The sequence below is a fragment of the Chionomys nivalis genome, chromosome 3 (genome assembly GCF_950005125.1).
Source record: "Chionomys nivalis chromosome 3, mChiNiv1.1, whole genome shotgun sequence".
Classification (NCBI taxonomy): domain Eukaryota; kingdom Metazoa; phylum Chordata; class Mammalia; order Rodentia; family Cricetidae; genus Chionomys; species Chionomys nivalis.
Genome location: NC_080088.1, coordinates 41,956,248 through 41,973,065, shown reverse-complemented (window position 1 = coordinate 41,973,065; position 16,818 = coordinate 41,956,248).

The window sequence follows — 16,818 nt, the reverse complement described above, 5'->3', positions numbered from 1 at the left end:
TTTAGCCTTCCTTATTATTATTATTTTTCTTTTCGAGACAGGGTTTCTCTGTAGCTTTGGTGCCTGTCCTGGAACTTAATCTTGTAGATCAGGCTGCCCTTGAACTCATAAAGATCTGCCTGCCTCTGCCTCCCGAGTGCTGGGATTAAAGGTGTGTGCCACCACCGCCTGGCTGCCTTCCTTGTTCTTTTGTGCTTCCATATAAACTTTAAGGCTGATATTTCCATGTGTGTGAAGAATGGCTCTGAAGTTTTTACGGATATTGCATTGAATTTATAAACTGCCCTAGTAGGATGGTTAGTTTCACAATATTAATTCTTCTGCTCCATGACTATGGGAGATGTTTCTAACTTCCAGCATCTCTCTATTTCTCTTTCAGTGTCTTATAGCTGGTTTTTTTGTTTTGTTTTGTTTTGTTAATTGTTTTGTTTTTATGAAGATCTTTCCTTATCTAGGTCAAGCATTATCTCCACTCTTTTTATCTTTTGGGGTTGTTGTCAATACTATTATTTCCTGGTTTCTTTTTCAGTAGTTTGTCATTAGTATACAAGAAGGCTATTGACTTTATTTGGTTATGTATCACCTTGCTGAAAGAGTTTATGAGCTCTAAGAGTTCTGGTGGAGTCTTTTTGGCTTCCTATGTATTAAATCATACAATACTGGTTCAGTTTTCATAGGTCATATACATTGAGAAATTGGATTTTTCTGTTCAGTAAAATACATTTTTTTAGAGTCCATTCTCATGATTTTCTGAATACACTGGTATCTGCTCCAATCTCTTCCTTTCCATCTCAAATTTTAGCAGTTTCTTTCTCTTTCTTTTGGTTAGATTGGCAAAGACCGTCTTGTTTATCTTTTCAAAAAGTTACTTTTTGGATCATAAATCCTTTTGGTGTTTCTATGATCATTTTGTGTATTTTGTTAATTTCTTCCATGTTTTTAATTGCTTCCCCCATGCGCTGCTAATAAATTTGTTTTCTGTTGTTGGTGGTGGTGGTAGTTTTTATTGTTGTTATTGGTGGTATATTGTTATTTTTTAATGTTTTTCAGGCATTCTTTGCTTACCAAGACCCAAATATGCATTATTAAGTTATTTGTTTGCATTCTCTGATTTTTTGATGCAAACACTTTCTTCTTAAGATGACCATTATCATGTCACATAGATTGTGGTATGTTGTGTTTCCATTTGATTCCATTCTAGGAATATTTTTAAAAATTTTTTCTTCATTTCTTCATTCGTTATTGTCATTTAATCCCAAGAATTTGTGTACTTTCTGTAGTTTTTCTTGCTGTTGATTCCTAGTTTTATTTCTTTTTTTCAGATATAATTAAATGTTTTTTTTTTCTATTTTCTTGTATGCCTTGAGACTTGCTTTGTCCTAATACATGATCTCTTTTTAGAAAAGTTGTACTGGCTCTTGAGATGAATTTTATTCTTTCAGGTGGAATGGCCTTTATGTATCTGTTAGGTCCATTTGATTTGTGGTGTTATTTATCTCCAATGTTTCTGCTTATTTATTTATTTATTTATTTATTTATTTATTTATTTATTTGTTCATTCATTAATTTTTTGTCTGGAAGACCTGTTTGATTCTATGGTTTTTTTTTTTTCAAATTTCTATTTCCAGGTTTTATTCTCCACAAAATTAATGTAGTGCCAAACAATTTCTTTTAAGATAACAAGAAGAAAATGTAACAAATGTACATATCTTCTATTATTTTCATTATCTTACCACAACAATTTTTTTTTTGATTCTATGTTTGATGGTTTGTGCTGACAGTTGTGATCTTTCAGAACTTGGAACACAGCTTTCTAAACCTTCTTTATTTAAAACTTTCTATCAAATGATCATCTGCTATCATGAGAAACCAGTTTTACATGTGCCTTTGCAGCAACACACCCTTAACTGGTGCCTGATTCTGCTGACACCTTTTGTGCTCTCCACACCTGGATCCCATACCCCCAGATAAGTTTGGTCTTCTTCCTGCTTCCACAACATCTGCTGCCGTGTACTGTGAGTCCCACAGCCTGTTCTAGGCTTTCACAGCCTTTGGCACATGTTGTGGTCCTCCATGCACTGGGATAACCTACTCTGAGACAACTTCAACCTGATCCCTATTTCAGTAGCCTCTGCCACCTTGTGCTGTAGGTTTTTATTCTAAAAATTACATATATATATATATGTGTGTGTGTGTGTGTGTGTGTGTATTATATATAATATAAAATATATTGAATGCTTTAAACAAAATTTATGTAAACTTAAAAATTACTCATGTTATATGCACCCACTGATTATATTCAATTCTAGGTAAGTATTTCAGACACAATCAAGGATAAATGGAAATAAGGGTGAGGTATAAATAGATGAATAGAAAAATGGCATTACATAAAGATGATGTAACATCACAATACTTACTGATTTTATATTTTATTTAAAAAAGCATAAGGCAATAAAAATAAAAATTAAAATTCTAAAATTTGCATAAATATATCACTTTAGGATCAATGATATGTTTCCTAAAAGACAAAGTGAATTTCAGAAAGAATAAAGAGGAATAGTAAAAGTGGAGGCCATATGGTTTTAACTAAATGCATCAAATATAGTCAATATTTATTATTTGTTCCCCAAAACTGATGAATTAGTTTAACATTCCAACCCATCTCCATTTTCCATGTCCCATCAACAATTTTTTATTATTCAGTTTTAATAACGTCAAGTTCTGTGCCATTCACCTTCAATTCTAAAACATATTAGTAGATTATATAGTTTTATATTATTGTGACACCATTACCTTTAGCTCTCAGTTCTAAGTCTTTATTTTTTGAAATTGTACTTTAAAATTTAGAGACCTTTACCTATTCCTTTCACACCCAAACAAACAACTCAAATGGTTTTAAATGTATTGACTGGTTTTCCCATCACAGCATTTAGAGTCTTAGAGTCTAACCCTCTTCATCCTCCCATCTCCTGCTGTCACTCTCTCATCGGCCAAACAGTGTTGTAATTAATATAGTTTCTGTGTGATTATTTGGATCTGAGCAGCTGGAAAACGAACAAGCAGTCTCTGCCTCCGTCTTTCCCTCTTTTCTCTCTCCTTTCCCTCTTCTCTCTTTTCCTCTCCTGCTGTCCCTGTCCCTTCCTTTCTTTCACCCCCCTCTCTCTTCTGAGTTAATAATTTGACTTTTTGTGCCCTAAGCTTATACAAACTTCTCTTTCTCATCAAAGATCTCTGTGAATCAGTCTATAATGTAATAGATGATATGAAAAGTATAAACAGAGCTTTAGATGTTAAGCATGGACAAGATGAAAATAATTTACATAGAAGCTACTTAAATATGACACAGTGATAAAGAAAGAAGACTAGAAGGAAAAGGAATCTACCCAATGTAGAACACAACACAACTCAAGAAACAAGTGAATATGCTAACTGTGTCTAGAGATTCGTTTTATTTTCCATGCTCTATTATTTTACATAGTTTTACTACATTTCATACACATGATTCTAAAACCAGTACACACCTTTACATGTCAATTCAGTTCAATCAATTCTGACACTCTGTTTGTATTACTATACAATTTTTTTAAAGCTAAATATACATTAATAAGTTAAATGGAGTGTGGACGTCCATGAAGATTTTATATATATAACTTTCCTAGGATCTTATTGTCACAGATAAAATCCATTCTAATAGTAATCATCAACCTAGAGAAACTTTGTTCATCACTAAAAAAATGTGTACTAAGCAATCAGAGTTCTTTCCAGATGGGGCAAGACAAGGGACACAACACTCCTAAGCAAAGAGAACCTCAACTGGGCCAGGAGTATCTACAAAAAAAGTTAGAACAACCTGTTAGTGGATAAACTGCCCAAAGCCTTCTACTCTGGGAAGCTGTCTGCTGAGGAAGGCATAATTGGTCCAGGGATAACAGCCAGCTACTCTCTAGAGTAGAGCATCTTTAGTCAAGCCCGGCATCTCTTGCAATTTGCCAGAGACCAAATTGTTCCAATTACTAGTTACTAAGTATTTTTGAATAGCCTCCTGTATTTATTTTCTATTTTCGTGTAAGAGGTTGCCACAAAACTAACAGTTTAAAATAGCATCATCCATTAAATACTAGTTCTTCAGGTAAGAAGAGCACATGAGTTTATGTGAGTTTTCTATGCTTAAGACTTCATGTGTAAGTTACAGTATCAAAATGACTCAGCTCTCACCTACAGCTCAGGGTTGTCTGCCAACCTCATTAAGTTTCTTGGCTCTTTATGGTTTGAGACTACACTTCCTGATTGTTCACTGACTGCCTGACAGGGTTGTTCTCAGCTTCTATCCTCTTGCAACCTGGTAGCTTACCTCTTCAAAGCCAGTCAAGAACCTTAGGGGGGATGTCCCTGGTCTCTCTCTCTCTCTCTCTCTCTCTCTCTCTCTCTCTCTCTCCTTCTGCCCAGGAGTGCTCTGTAGAGGGATCTCCATATGATCAGAGAGGCAATTTGCTATCTTATTTGGAGGTCTGCCAGCTAAGGTAGGAATGTGAGTGTTAGAGGCACATACAACAGAGAGAGAGAGAATCTTGAAGGGTGTCCTAGAATTTTTATCTCACTCCACCAGGGTTTTCTTTGGTTATTGCCTGACCAGCTTTGAAGAATCTTCCAAACAATTCGTGCTTAGTTGGACTCCTATTCCCAACTGCTTTCTAGCCAGCTCTGTACTGCAGGCTGAAGACAGGCCTGTGTAACATTAACTTGGCATATATTTTAAGGAAACTTTGTGATTTTAAATGGTAGAGAGCATTCTGGGAAAAGACAAAAGAAGAAAAGTGATTATCATTTCATACCCATTATCGTAGCTCTGATTGGGAAAGGGGGAAATAACAAATTATAGTGAGGGTGTGAATCCTCAGATACTACAGGTGGGAGATGAAAAAGGCTTCTGGTGCTGGAAAATGAAGCAGTTTGGCAGTTGCTCAAAAAGTTCAACGTGGAATTATTATATTACTCAGCAACACCTTGGATTAAGAAAACAATTCCTATCCGTCTTCACCACAGGACTGTGTGCAGTAGCCAAACAGTGAGAACACCCACAATGTCCAACCACTGAAAGAATGAACAAATTGCCACACAGAGAGAGGGGGCACTATTATTCACACTCAGATAAGTAAACTATTAATAAAAACCTCAAAAAGTGGTTAAGCAAATGAAGGCATTCACAAATGACCACATATTTCATGACTTCATTTATAAGAACTATCTAATATAATTGAATCCACAGAATCAGATATTAGACCGGTGGTTTCCAGGGGCTGAGGCAAACAGGTCAGGTGGGTGTGCAGGTTGCCTGTTTAGCCAGACACAAGCTAAGATCATCTGGGATGAGGGAATCTCAATTCAGAAAACACATCCCTCAAATTGGACTGTAGGCAAGTCTGCAGGTTTTTTCATGGTCAATGATTGACATGGGGTGGCTCAGTTCACTGTGACCAGTGCTACTTCTAGGCAGGTGGTGCTGGGTAGTATCAGAAAGCAGGATCTCTCTGCAAGCCATGGGGAGAAACCAGTAAGCACCATTCTTCCACGGTCTCTATTTCTGTTCATGAGCCCAAATTCTTACCTTTTGTTACTGCCTTGACTTCCCTTCCTGGTAGGCTGTTAGCTGTAAGATAAAACGAAGTCTTTCCTCCTCAACTGGTTTTTTGTCATAATCTTTATCATAGCAACCAAAGCAAACAAGCTTAGACGGTGGACATCTGCTTAGTGGGCTGAAGATTTCTTTGCAAGCTGATGGAAATATTTTGAAACTAGGTAATCACGATGGATTCACAACACTGTAAAGATACTAAAGAGCTTTGGATTATTCCACTTTAAAATGATTTGTTTTAATTAGGTGGCTTTCACCTCGACTGAAAAACAAGAACACCAACCAAAGAAAGAAATGTCCTTTGAAGGGAAAATATGCCAGTGAAGAACTCATTACAACAGTTAATCTGAAGGAGAGTCTAACAACACTGCTGCATACCTGGGTTACAGAACAGGGTTACTGTAGAAGAACGCACACTCAGGATCATTTTCCTTATGCCCAGAAAAGTACACTGGTCATGCGCAGGCAGTAGCAAGCAAGAGCATTATTTTTCTTCTGGTGTTTCTAGTTCAAATTGAGCTGAAAACAGAGTAGAGCCCCATAAGAATCTGCCACAGGGGTGAGCACAATGAGGTGATATGTTAGCTAGTGCATTTTCTTTTCTGTGATTAACAGTAAGAGAAAATCTGGTAGGCTTTTGAACCTATATTGTTAGAGCTGATATAAGAAGCAAAACTTTATGGCCCTTCTTCCTAGCATAAACATGATTCAGTACATGCAAAGTCCAAGAAGAACCAAGATTAAGAGAAGCATAAAAGATCCACTGCACATCTAAAAACTACATTGAAAAATAGAATGAAAATGGAAATAAAGAGCAATTGAAATTGGAACAAAGAGCAACACCTGAGCCTAAATGTGACATTTCTATTGCTCATAGGACATGTCCCACCTTCTCTGATAGTGGTATGCAAATGCAGAAGATCAGCACTAACGAAAATTTACATTTCCATTTGATGGAGAAAATGAAAACATAGTGATAAGATGCACCAAATGTTGACACCTTTACTTTATTTTATATACTAAATGTGGACTTTCCTGAATTAGTTGAAGAATGAGCATCTCAAAGTGTCAGCCTGGAAATGCCATTTCTCTACAGACACTCCAACTTGGCAATGTCACATTTGTGGCTAACAAGAAAGTCTGAAGACAACAACACTGATACATTCTAAAACTTGCATCCCCTTCAACACAAGCCTAGGGCTCCTCTATAGCCACCGTAGGACATTATGAGGTGAAGAACAGAGAAAGCATCCCAGTGTCAGGAGTCAGGTCCTTACCCTGTATCCTTTCTGCCCCTGCAGCAGCTCTCTGTTGCTTCTGCCTTGCACATTGTATTTCCTTGTTTTAAATGAAATGTTTTGTTTTGTTTTTAATTGGCATGTACTTTTAAAAAAAATGAATAGAGACTGTTAAAACACACACTAAGAAAATCTTTACTCTCATAAATTACTTATGATGTTAAGACAAATATAGAAATTATGAGACTTAAAATCCATGAATCTTGAGATTCAACTGGATAATTTTGAAGTTAGACAGCTAGGAGTAAATTTAATGAGGGAAGAATCATGCATATGTACACATACATACACAGAAGACTGAAATATTTTCTATGGAAATTATAACTAAAAAGACAGATGAAACTACTGTTGTGTCCAGCATGACTCCAGAGACTTGGACTGGATTAGAGGAAGTGAGGAAATGAAGAAAGAAAGAAAGAAAGAAAGACAGACAGACAGACAGACAGACAGACGACAGGAGAAATGGGATTCGGTGAACTGAACACTCTGATGGAGAAATGGCAGGACCTGGGGAGCTCAATGTATTTATTATACAGACTTGTACACAGAAGTGGGGTTGTTGCATACAGCTGAAGAAGGAGGCAAGGTTTATGGTATACATACAGCTGAATCAAGGACCAGGCTTAGCTAATTTCTGTAAGAGCAGTCCCTGGAGGGCACAGACTTCAGGCTGTAAATATCCAGGGGAAGATATTTTCTTTACACACTGTCAACATCAACACATGACCCAGAAGAAAAGCTTTGGTGTTTCCTTCTGAGGCTCACCCCTGGGGAAGAAAGTGTTATCATTTTCCCATTGATCTGACCTGGCACCGCTCATGTCAAAAGCATATTCACTCAAGACCTCACACACTCACGGCTTCCTTTGCTCCCTACAAATTACAATTTCTATATTAATTATATTACATTTGTGAGAATCAAATCATGAATCCAACATGCAGGTCTGTGTTGTCTAACCTCAGCTCTGCTCATCTTCAGCATGCTCTCAGTAGTGTATGATGCATAAAACTAAAGGATTCGCTTCCTGTGTCTAATCCAAAATGAGAATGCACAATCACTTAACCTGCCTCAGTTCTCCAATTTATAACATTGGTTCTGCAACACTCCTGGGGCAGGCAGGCTAATGAGAAGCATGGGCCTATGGAGGTATTGCAAACTCTGGCCCAGTATTCTTGTAATATCATAGGCAGAGTGTGAACCTTCATATCTATTTGTCTACTTTCTCAGCTGAGCCACTGTCCTTCAAGGTAGAAAATGGAGCGTGTGTCTGGGTCTCCTGTGCGGTATGAGTGAGGGCCTGGTTCTCAGCAGACGGGCCATGAAGCAGCCGCAGGCAGTGTGCTGATGTCAGTGATCCTGATCACAATGGCTGTCGTAATGGAAAGTGCAAACACCTAGGACTCTCTCTACCAAGTCCAGTCCGGACAAAGTGCTGAATATGTATGAACGCTCGCCCTGACATCAGCAAGAAATCTCACAAACTTTAGCAGAAAATAAATCTCTCTGAAAGAACAAGCATGTGATGCTAGTAGGATTAAAAACTTTATCCCTAAAAGTCCCAAAGCAGTCACAAAGAATAGAACGGACCACGTACTGAAAGGGCAGTCTGCTGCTGAGAGCAGACGATTTAGAAGTAGAAAGGAGCTCGGGACAGATTTAGAGCAATGGCAGGGCATCCAAACTGAGACAAAGTAAGGGATCAATCAATTGGCCCATGTGATGCTCTATGAAGCAGAGTGGGGAAAGAGGCCAACAACTAAATCTGTGTCAGTTATTTTTTTAAAAATACATTCTGATCAAGGTTTTGTATTTCAAAACAATATGGCTAAGTATGGATTTTTTCAAGTTCACATCTTTGAATATATAGATCAAGGTATCACTGGATGAAATAGAGGACTTGGTCTTCATTGATGTGTGATTAGGTTCAAATGTGGAGCCTTCATATGTCTTCTGTCTGCTCACTCATTAAAAGAACAAAAATGTCCATATATATTTCTAATTTAGAAAATGATTTGGAGCAAATTTATAGTGGAGAAATGTAAGTATAGACAAGAAATAGCATTTTAGGAAAGTTTACATAATGTTCTTCCTAAATATGAACCCCCTCCAAAATAGTTTAAAAGTCTTGCCTGTCCAGTCTCTGCCAGGTTACAATAATAACCACAGCAAAAATTTTAGTATCCCCTTACAAATGGAAACCATACTAGCTGATTCTCACAAGTGAGTTATTTCATATATTCCTCATACTAATACAGTGATGTAAAGTTATAATATCCATATATTACAGATGAGGTGTGTGACTTAAACGGGGCTAACTTGCTATTCGTTAGCTAATTAGAAGGAAAATCTAAATTTGGACTCAGAATCTCTTATTTCAAAACTCATACTCCTCAACACTGAACCTCCCTGAAAAGGAGAGAGATATATGCTCGTGGATATTTTTATTTTTAATTTTTATATTTCTTATTCTGAGACTAAATTAGGAACTTCACTGCTGGGTTTTTTTTTTTTTTCTCTTGCCAGGGCCTCTAGGAGGGTAGGCTTGGGCCTATACCTTGATAATCTTGTTCATCTCAGTTTCTGCTTGCAGTAATACTGCCATGGATGCTCAACTTGATCCCTCCCAACTCTACAGCTATTGCCTCCCCCAACTTATCTCTTCCCAGGAGTCCTTTTCATTCTTTTCTTATGACTTCTTTTTAAAACTCATCTTCAGAAAGCTGATGTTACTCCCCCCCCCCCAATTCCCCACAGTGTACACTGTTCTCTTTTTGTAAGTCTCAGACTGTACTTTTTCTCTTTTCTGGACAATGTTTTACTCAATAACCCTAGCTGACCTTGTACCAGCATGTATATAAAGCTGGCCTGGAACTCATATAGATAAGGCTGGCATGGACTATATAGGTATCCACTCACCTATCTCTGCTTCCCCAGTTGTAGAGTTAGTTGATTTCCAGTCCTCTCATGACAATGTGACACCAGGTACATTGATCGTGTTCCATGGATAAGAAATGCATCCCATATCAGGTGTTTGACACACTAGACCTAAGCTGCCCTTGGAGCCTCGCAGCCTGGGCTACCATGACGCCATCTCACTTTTCATGTCTGGCTCTGGTCCTCTTACCTATTTCTGACTTTCATATCTTGAAACTATGTCAGCAGTATGTAGCATTTCATCTGCAGATGAAGTGTGTATGGCAATTATATTGAGATTTTCATCCTTAGCACCCTTTATACCCTCTTGTCTTCTTATCTTAGTTGTAGTTATTGCTTATCCTACCCGTTTCTTTCCCAAACAGCATGCCACCCATGTACAAATACCTCAACCCAGTATGGCAGAGATAGGCTTCTTCCCTATCTCTGCCGCAGGATATCTGGAGTCTTTGGAGTTTCAACAGTGAGATGCTCTCTTTGATATTTTAAGTTCAGTGTGCCAACGTGTTGATGTCTCTATGCTTTCGTATATTTTAATCACATGCATCCTAAATGTCTCATTAAATTACAGAACCCTTGAAGGTGGGAACAGTGTCTATGGTTTCTGTTGAAGCTTGATTCTTCTATTTCTAAGCATCTCATTGTTCCTTGCATAGGGAGCTCTTCTGACTTATTTTGTCTGGCTGCCTTTTAAATAGTAAGTACAATGACCCTCCCCTTCAGACTAGACTGTATACAACAGACCAGAAAGAGTGAAAGCACAAACATAAGGATGCTATAACCAAAGACCCGGTCAAAAGAACCTTGACAGCAGGTATACTCTGATCCATTATTTGAGGGCATAGTCCATGCAGTCAGAGAAACACCACATATGACCACAGATAGCTCTGTGGCAGCTACTTGATAGGGACCTCCTTCAGCCAATGGCCTTTGAGAGGCTGGACCAGTTGGTGCATGACTTGGGGTACCAAAAGACCAGTGGGACTGCCCTCTCACTCTCTTCTTACTTGCCACACCTGAATGTTGGACACTGTGCCCATTTCCTCATTGTTAGAGTGTTAGTTACAAGTTGTTATGGATAAGGGTCAGGAATAAAGCTGAACAAAGGAGATTGGATATAGAGTTCTTGTTTTGAAAACAAAAGGGAGGATGAAGTGCTATAGGACAATGCTGTAAAGATTTGTCACTTGTATTAGTTTAATAAAATTCTCATTTGCCATTAACCAGGCAAAAAGTATTCTATTCTATGACCAGAATAGAAGAATTCTGGGAAGAGGAAAGGCTCAGTCTGTAGTCATCACCCAGACACAGAGGATACAAGATGAGAATGCCTTACTGATAAAAGGTACCAAGCCACATGGCTAACACAAACAACAATTATGGGTTAATGTAAGATGTAAGAGTTAATTAATAAGAAGCCTGAGCTAATAGGCCAATCAGTTTATAATTAATGTAGGCCTCTGTGTGTTTCTTTGGGCCTGAATGGCTGAGGGACCAGACAGAACAGAAACCTCTGCCAACAACCGCTCACTCACAAACCTGTAGAATAGGAAGCAGAAAGAGGGTTAGAATCAGGGACAGTCTATATACCTCATGGCACACCCTCTCAGTGACACTTTCTTCTGCTAAGCCCCATCCCCTCAATATTCCACAACTTCTCAAAACAACTTCACCAGGTGGATATCCAATGTGTAAAAGCCTGGGGGGATGCATCACATAGCATTCTCTTTCACAGGGGTCACAGTCTGAGCTAGTAGGTCTTCTCAGATCCTCTATGCTATCACCTACCTTACAAATTTCTTTTTTTCATGGTTTTGAAAGATCTATCTAGAGGATCATACAAAGAGATAGCCCCATCTGGGTGACCTAGATCCCTGTCTTGAATCTACCACTTTCTGTTCCCATACTATGAATATATTATTCAGCATCTCTCAGCCTCAGTTTCCCCACAAGTTGAATGACATCCTATAAGCAGTGTATGCTATAAGCATTCATAGTATACTCACAATACATTACAACTTTATTTATAACATATATATTCCAGAGTTTTACATGTCTTTTGTTGTTTTGTAATGCCAACATAGGATTGAGAACTTTTTCAAATTGTTGGTCTATGCATATAGAGATGTTATTCTGAACAATCTAGAAAGCTACAAAGAATCCCTTGTGTAGAAAAGGTCCCTGCTTACATACTAATTAGGTTTTCTGGCAACTCAGCAATGTAGAAGTTCTGTTACAGACAGCAAAGGAATATAGAAGGAAAAAATATGCCTTTGAAGTATTGATTTCATCTTCTAGCCTGTTTCAGACAGAGTAAAGGGAGTCTCTAGGCATAGTCTACCATCAGATCCCGGGCTGCATAAACACAGTGACCCTGCCTACTTTCAGGAAGCATGGCTCCTAAGGTTCAGCTGCCAGTCTGGCTGTACTGAGACAGCCAGCACATCAGGACCACTGCAAGGCCCTGGCCACCTAAGCACTCAACCCCAGGCATACTTTCTTCTCCTTCTCCCTAGCACTCTCTCACTCCTGGATATCAACCCCACTGTGGCTCTTGTCACTTTATCAGCTCATTTGCTTTCTGATCAGATTGTCTCTTACAATTATCAAAGGCAGATCAGTGAGTTCTCTCCTCTTTACAGGGCAGCTCCTGTGCTCAGACATGACAATTCATTGTCTTTCCTGGCACTTCTTCCTCTTGTTCTTACTGGCGGTCTCTTCTTACACTATCTTAATGGCCATTTTATTTTCATTTGCCCTAAGTCTCTCATTTATACTTATATTTTATTGTTATTTTTGTATCATTTGTCCTCCACAAAAGTATAAGAAAAAGAATGGGAGAATCACCCAGGGTTTTGTTTTAGATGGTGTCCTATATTCTAGAATAATTTTAAACTTACTGTGCAGCAAAGGATGGCATGGAACTCGCTACATTCTTGTCTCTCTTCTTGAGTGATGGCTAGAAAAATCCCAGGATCCTCCTGTTTCTGCCTCCCTAATGCTGGAATTACAGGCACATGCGACTATACCTGACTGTCTATGTGGATCCTGGGGATTAGAACTCAGTTTCACTTTCTTTCTCAGCAAGCACTTTACCAACAGCACCATCCCCCAAGTCCAGTAGCCTGTTTTCTAATGTCCCAGCTAGTTTCCGTCTTGTCTAACTGTCTGTCTTTTCCCATCATCCTTGCCTTCCTGTGTCTGTCTCCTCATCTGCTCATTCCTTCAGGAACTGCTCATCTCTCCTCCCCCTTTCCTTCTTTGGATCACCTATTCTCTCCCTCTTAAAAGAGTCACCCTTTCCTATTTGTTTCAAACTCCACCCTACTGAACCCACCCCACTCCCCGCTCTTTCTCTCCTGACTTTCTGCTGAATGTCTTCCTTCAAGATGTTGATATTGAGTTAGGCCTTCATACCTAGCTCTAATTTGGAAAAGATAAGGGCCAATGCAAAATAATAAGCCCAAGAAACAGAATACTTTATAGCAAATCTGCCAGTTGAAGGATATTAAGTGGGCACAATATGATTGTTGACAGAGAATAAAGAAAGCTATTCACAGAACTACCAATAACAATTTACTGAGTTCTACAGGCCATGGTGATTCAGAGATGAACAAGGCTTCAGTCTTGCCCTCGAGGAAAGTAAAATGTAGTTCAGGAAAGAAAAAACTAGCTCACTTCTCTGTGACCTTAACAAAGGCAGAGTGTGTGAGGCAGCAATTCACTGGACAGATATTAATCCTCACACTGTGATTAGAGCTGTGGAAAACCCAGAAGTGACTCTGGCATAGCCTTCACCCTCGGGACACATAGACTGTGAGAATGATCAATTTAGATATAAATGATCAACATGAAAAGCAAAAGACAATATCAAACACAGAAACAAAATGCATAAGATGAAGGTCAGTAACAGGTTCAGAGGGGACAGTGGTTAGTTCAAATAGGAAGAAGGGGACAGGGTATGGCACTAATGCTATTTCACATGGAGCTTTGTGACAACTTGGATTTGATACCTGTTAAGGGGACATCATCCTGTAGGAGCCGGATAGTAAACAGGGCTCATCTAAAGGCTTATTTTAGCTCCTCATGAGAGGTGCTGAGAATCCCCCTGTGAGGATTCTGAGTCCAGGAATGCCTTGTATTGTGACTGATTTATAGTCTCTCCCTTCTACCCAAGCAAGGGAAGTGAAGTCACATAGTCTTCCCAGGTGGCTTCCTCTGTAAGGGAGAAAATGTTGTAGGAGCAAAAGTTCAGTGGTAGGAAGAAACTGGGATGTAAAGATGGTAAGTAAGGAGGTGGAGTGGCAGCACATGAGTGTTATGGGTGGTATGGCAGGGCATGTCACCATGTGTCACCACTGTGATGAGACACATGATAAAAAAACTTAAAGGAGGAGACTAATTAGGGTAAAAACTTCAGATATCAGCCTAAATGGCTTACTTTTTTTAGCTAAGACCTAAGAAGTAAGGTTCTTACCACTTTGTAAGATAAACCTACCATCTGGGAACTATGCACTCTACACACAAGCCTGTAGGGGAATATTCAATATTGGTCAAAGTTAGAACCCAGGTAGCCCTTATACATGATGATAATTATCATAGTAGAGGGTAGAAGGCACTTGAGTCATCTATCTATCATCTATCTATCTATCTATCTATCTATCTATCTATCTATGGCAAATTCTCCTGCAGAGGGAAATATAAATGAGAAATTAAATGGATTGTTTATCATAATGCCAAAAACCAAGAAGGGAGGATAAGAGGAAGACATTTTCAGAAAGAAGCTAGTAGACTTGACTTTATTTCTATGGAAATTGAGAATTAGTAAATATAGACCCAACATCTGTGAGTCAGGGGTAAAGGGATATCTCAGAAGTTAAGAATAGTTGCTGTTCTTTCAGAAGACCTGAGTTCAAATTCTAGAATCCACCTGACAGTTTACAACCATCTATAACTCCAGTGCTAGAAATCTGGTACCCTCTTCTGTCCTCTGCATGGATATACAGGCAGCCAAAACACCTATACACATAACATTTTAAGAGAAAAAAAATAAGTTTCTATATTTAATGCTTAGTCACCAGGAAGAGGCATTATTTGAAAGGATTAGCATTAGGAGGTGTAACTTCTTTTGGAGGAAGTGTCTTACTGAGGGTGGGCTTTGAGGTTCAAAAGTCCATGCCAAGTCCAGAGTCTGTCAGCTTGCCAATCAGGGTGTAGCTACTCTAGCTCCATGTGTGCTGCCATGATCCGAACCATGATAAAAAAAAAATGGACTAAACCTCTGAAACTATAAGTAAACCTCAATTAAATGGCTATTTTCATAAGAATTGCCTTGGTCATGGTGTCATTTCATAGCAATAGGACAGTGACTAAGGATGAAGTTGGTACCAGGGAGCAGAATATTTCTGTGACCAATATGGTCATGCTTTATGTTGGTGGAATGTGAACTTTTGATCTATGGATTAAGAAAGCAATTAAATGCTTTAAACTGATATTGATGGGACATACTAGTAGGAACATGGAAGACAGTGGTGCTTAGAGGAATATAGATTATAATGGCCTGGCCTACAAGGTTCCAGAGGGGAAGGATATTAGTAAGTGGCCTAGAGAACATTCTTGTGATATTTTGGCAAAAAAAACTATGGCTGCTTTTCGTCCTTGTACTAAAAAATCTGCCAGAGGCTAAATTGGAGAGTTTTAGATTAATGGCTTTGGCAGAAGAGATTTCAAGACAGCCTAGTGTTGACTGTGTCACTGTGGCTATTAGTGGTCACTCTTATGAAGCTCTATATAATGAAAAGGAAAAAGCAGGTCAAAGATAAATACAGAATGTATAGTTTGAGGGAAAAAAAGAGCACCAGGAAGTATAATGGAGCTAAGTACAATGCTCAAAGAGATATAAAAATTAAAGAAAAGCCTGATGCTAAATGGAATAAAGGGAATGGTGGTCTCAGGGCAAGACCCCATCCATCTAAACTTCCAGCGTTTGAAAAGGAATTAAGGAAGATCTTCATCCGTGAGGCATACCATCAAACACAGAAAGTTAATACAGATGTAACAGAAGGAAACCCATGTTCTAGCCCCAGTAAGCAGCAGAACATGGTAGCTTTGTCCACTAGTTCTGGATTTAGAGTCAAGGATACACTAAAGGGGTCATGGAATCCCACTCTGAAGCTAAGGAAAGCCACTGAGGAAAGACATGTGTCCTACATAGAAACCCAGAAAAGCCATTGCATGAAACTGTAAAGGTAAAGCCTAGATTGTTTTGGAGATGTCAAGATGTTTGAAACCTAGAGTTATGGGATACCTTCCAAGGAAAGCTGAAAACTGGATGTGGAACCAGCCCAAAAGAGAGAAGTATGTTGCAGTCAACAAAGCTTAAGTGAATTAGTGAACTGAAGAGCTCTTTGATATCACACATAGAGGTGAAGAATTTGGAGTTTTCCCTGCTGGTTTTTGATCTTACTTTGACCCAAATTTCCTCACTGTGCTCCTTTTCTTCCCTTTCAGAATGTTAATGTATATTCTGGAGCATTGTATATTGTAGTAATGTTATTTGTTTTGTTGTTGTTGTTGTTGTTATTTTTGTTTTGAGTTTTGGGGGAGAGGGGTTGAGATAGGTTTCCCTGGATAACAGCCCTGGCTGTCCTAGAACTCTCTCTGTAGACCAGGCTGTTCTCAAACTCACATACAGAAATCTACCTGTCTCTGCCTCCTGAGTGCTGGGATTAAAGGCATGTGCAACCAACACCCAGTTGTGATCTGCTTTTTAAAAAAATTTTGATTTTACAGGAGGTTACAGTTAAGAGATTGCCCTGAACCTCTGAAGAGATTTAAACTTTGGGCTTTTAAACAGTATTGAGACTGTGGCAAACTATAGGGGCTTTTGAAGTTAGTATAAGGGACAAAGGGCATGAAATGTGATGCTTTAAATAAGAATGACCCCATATGCTC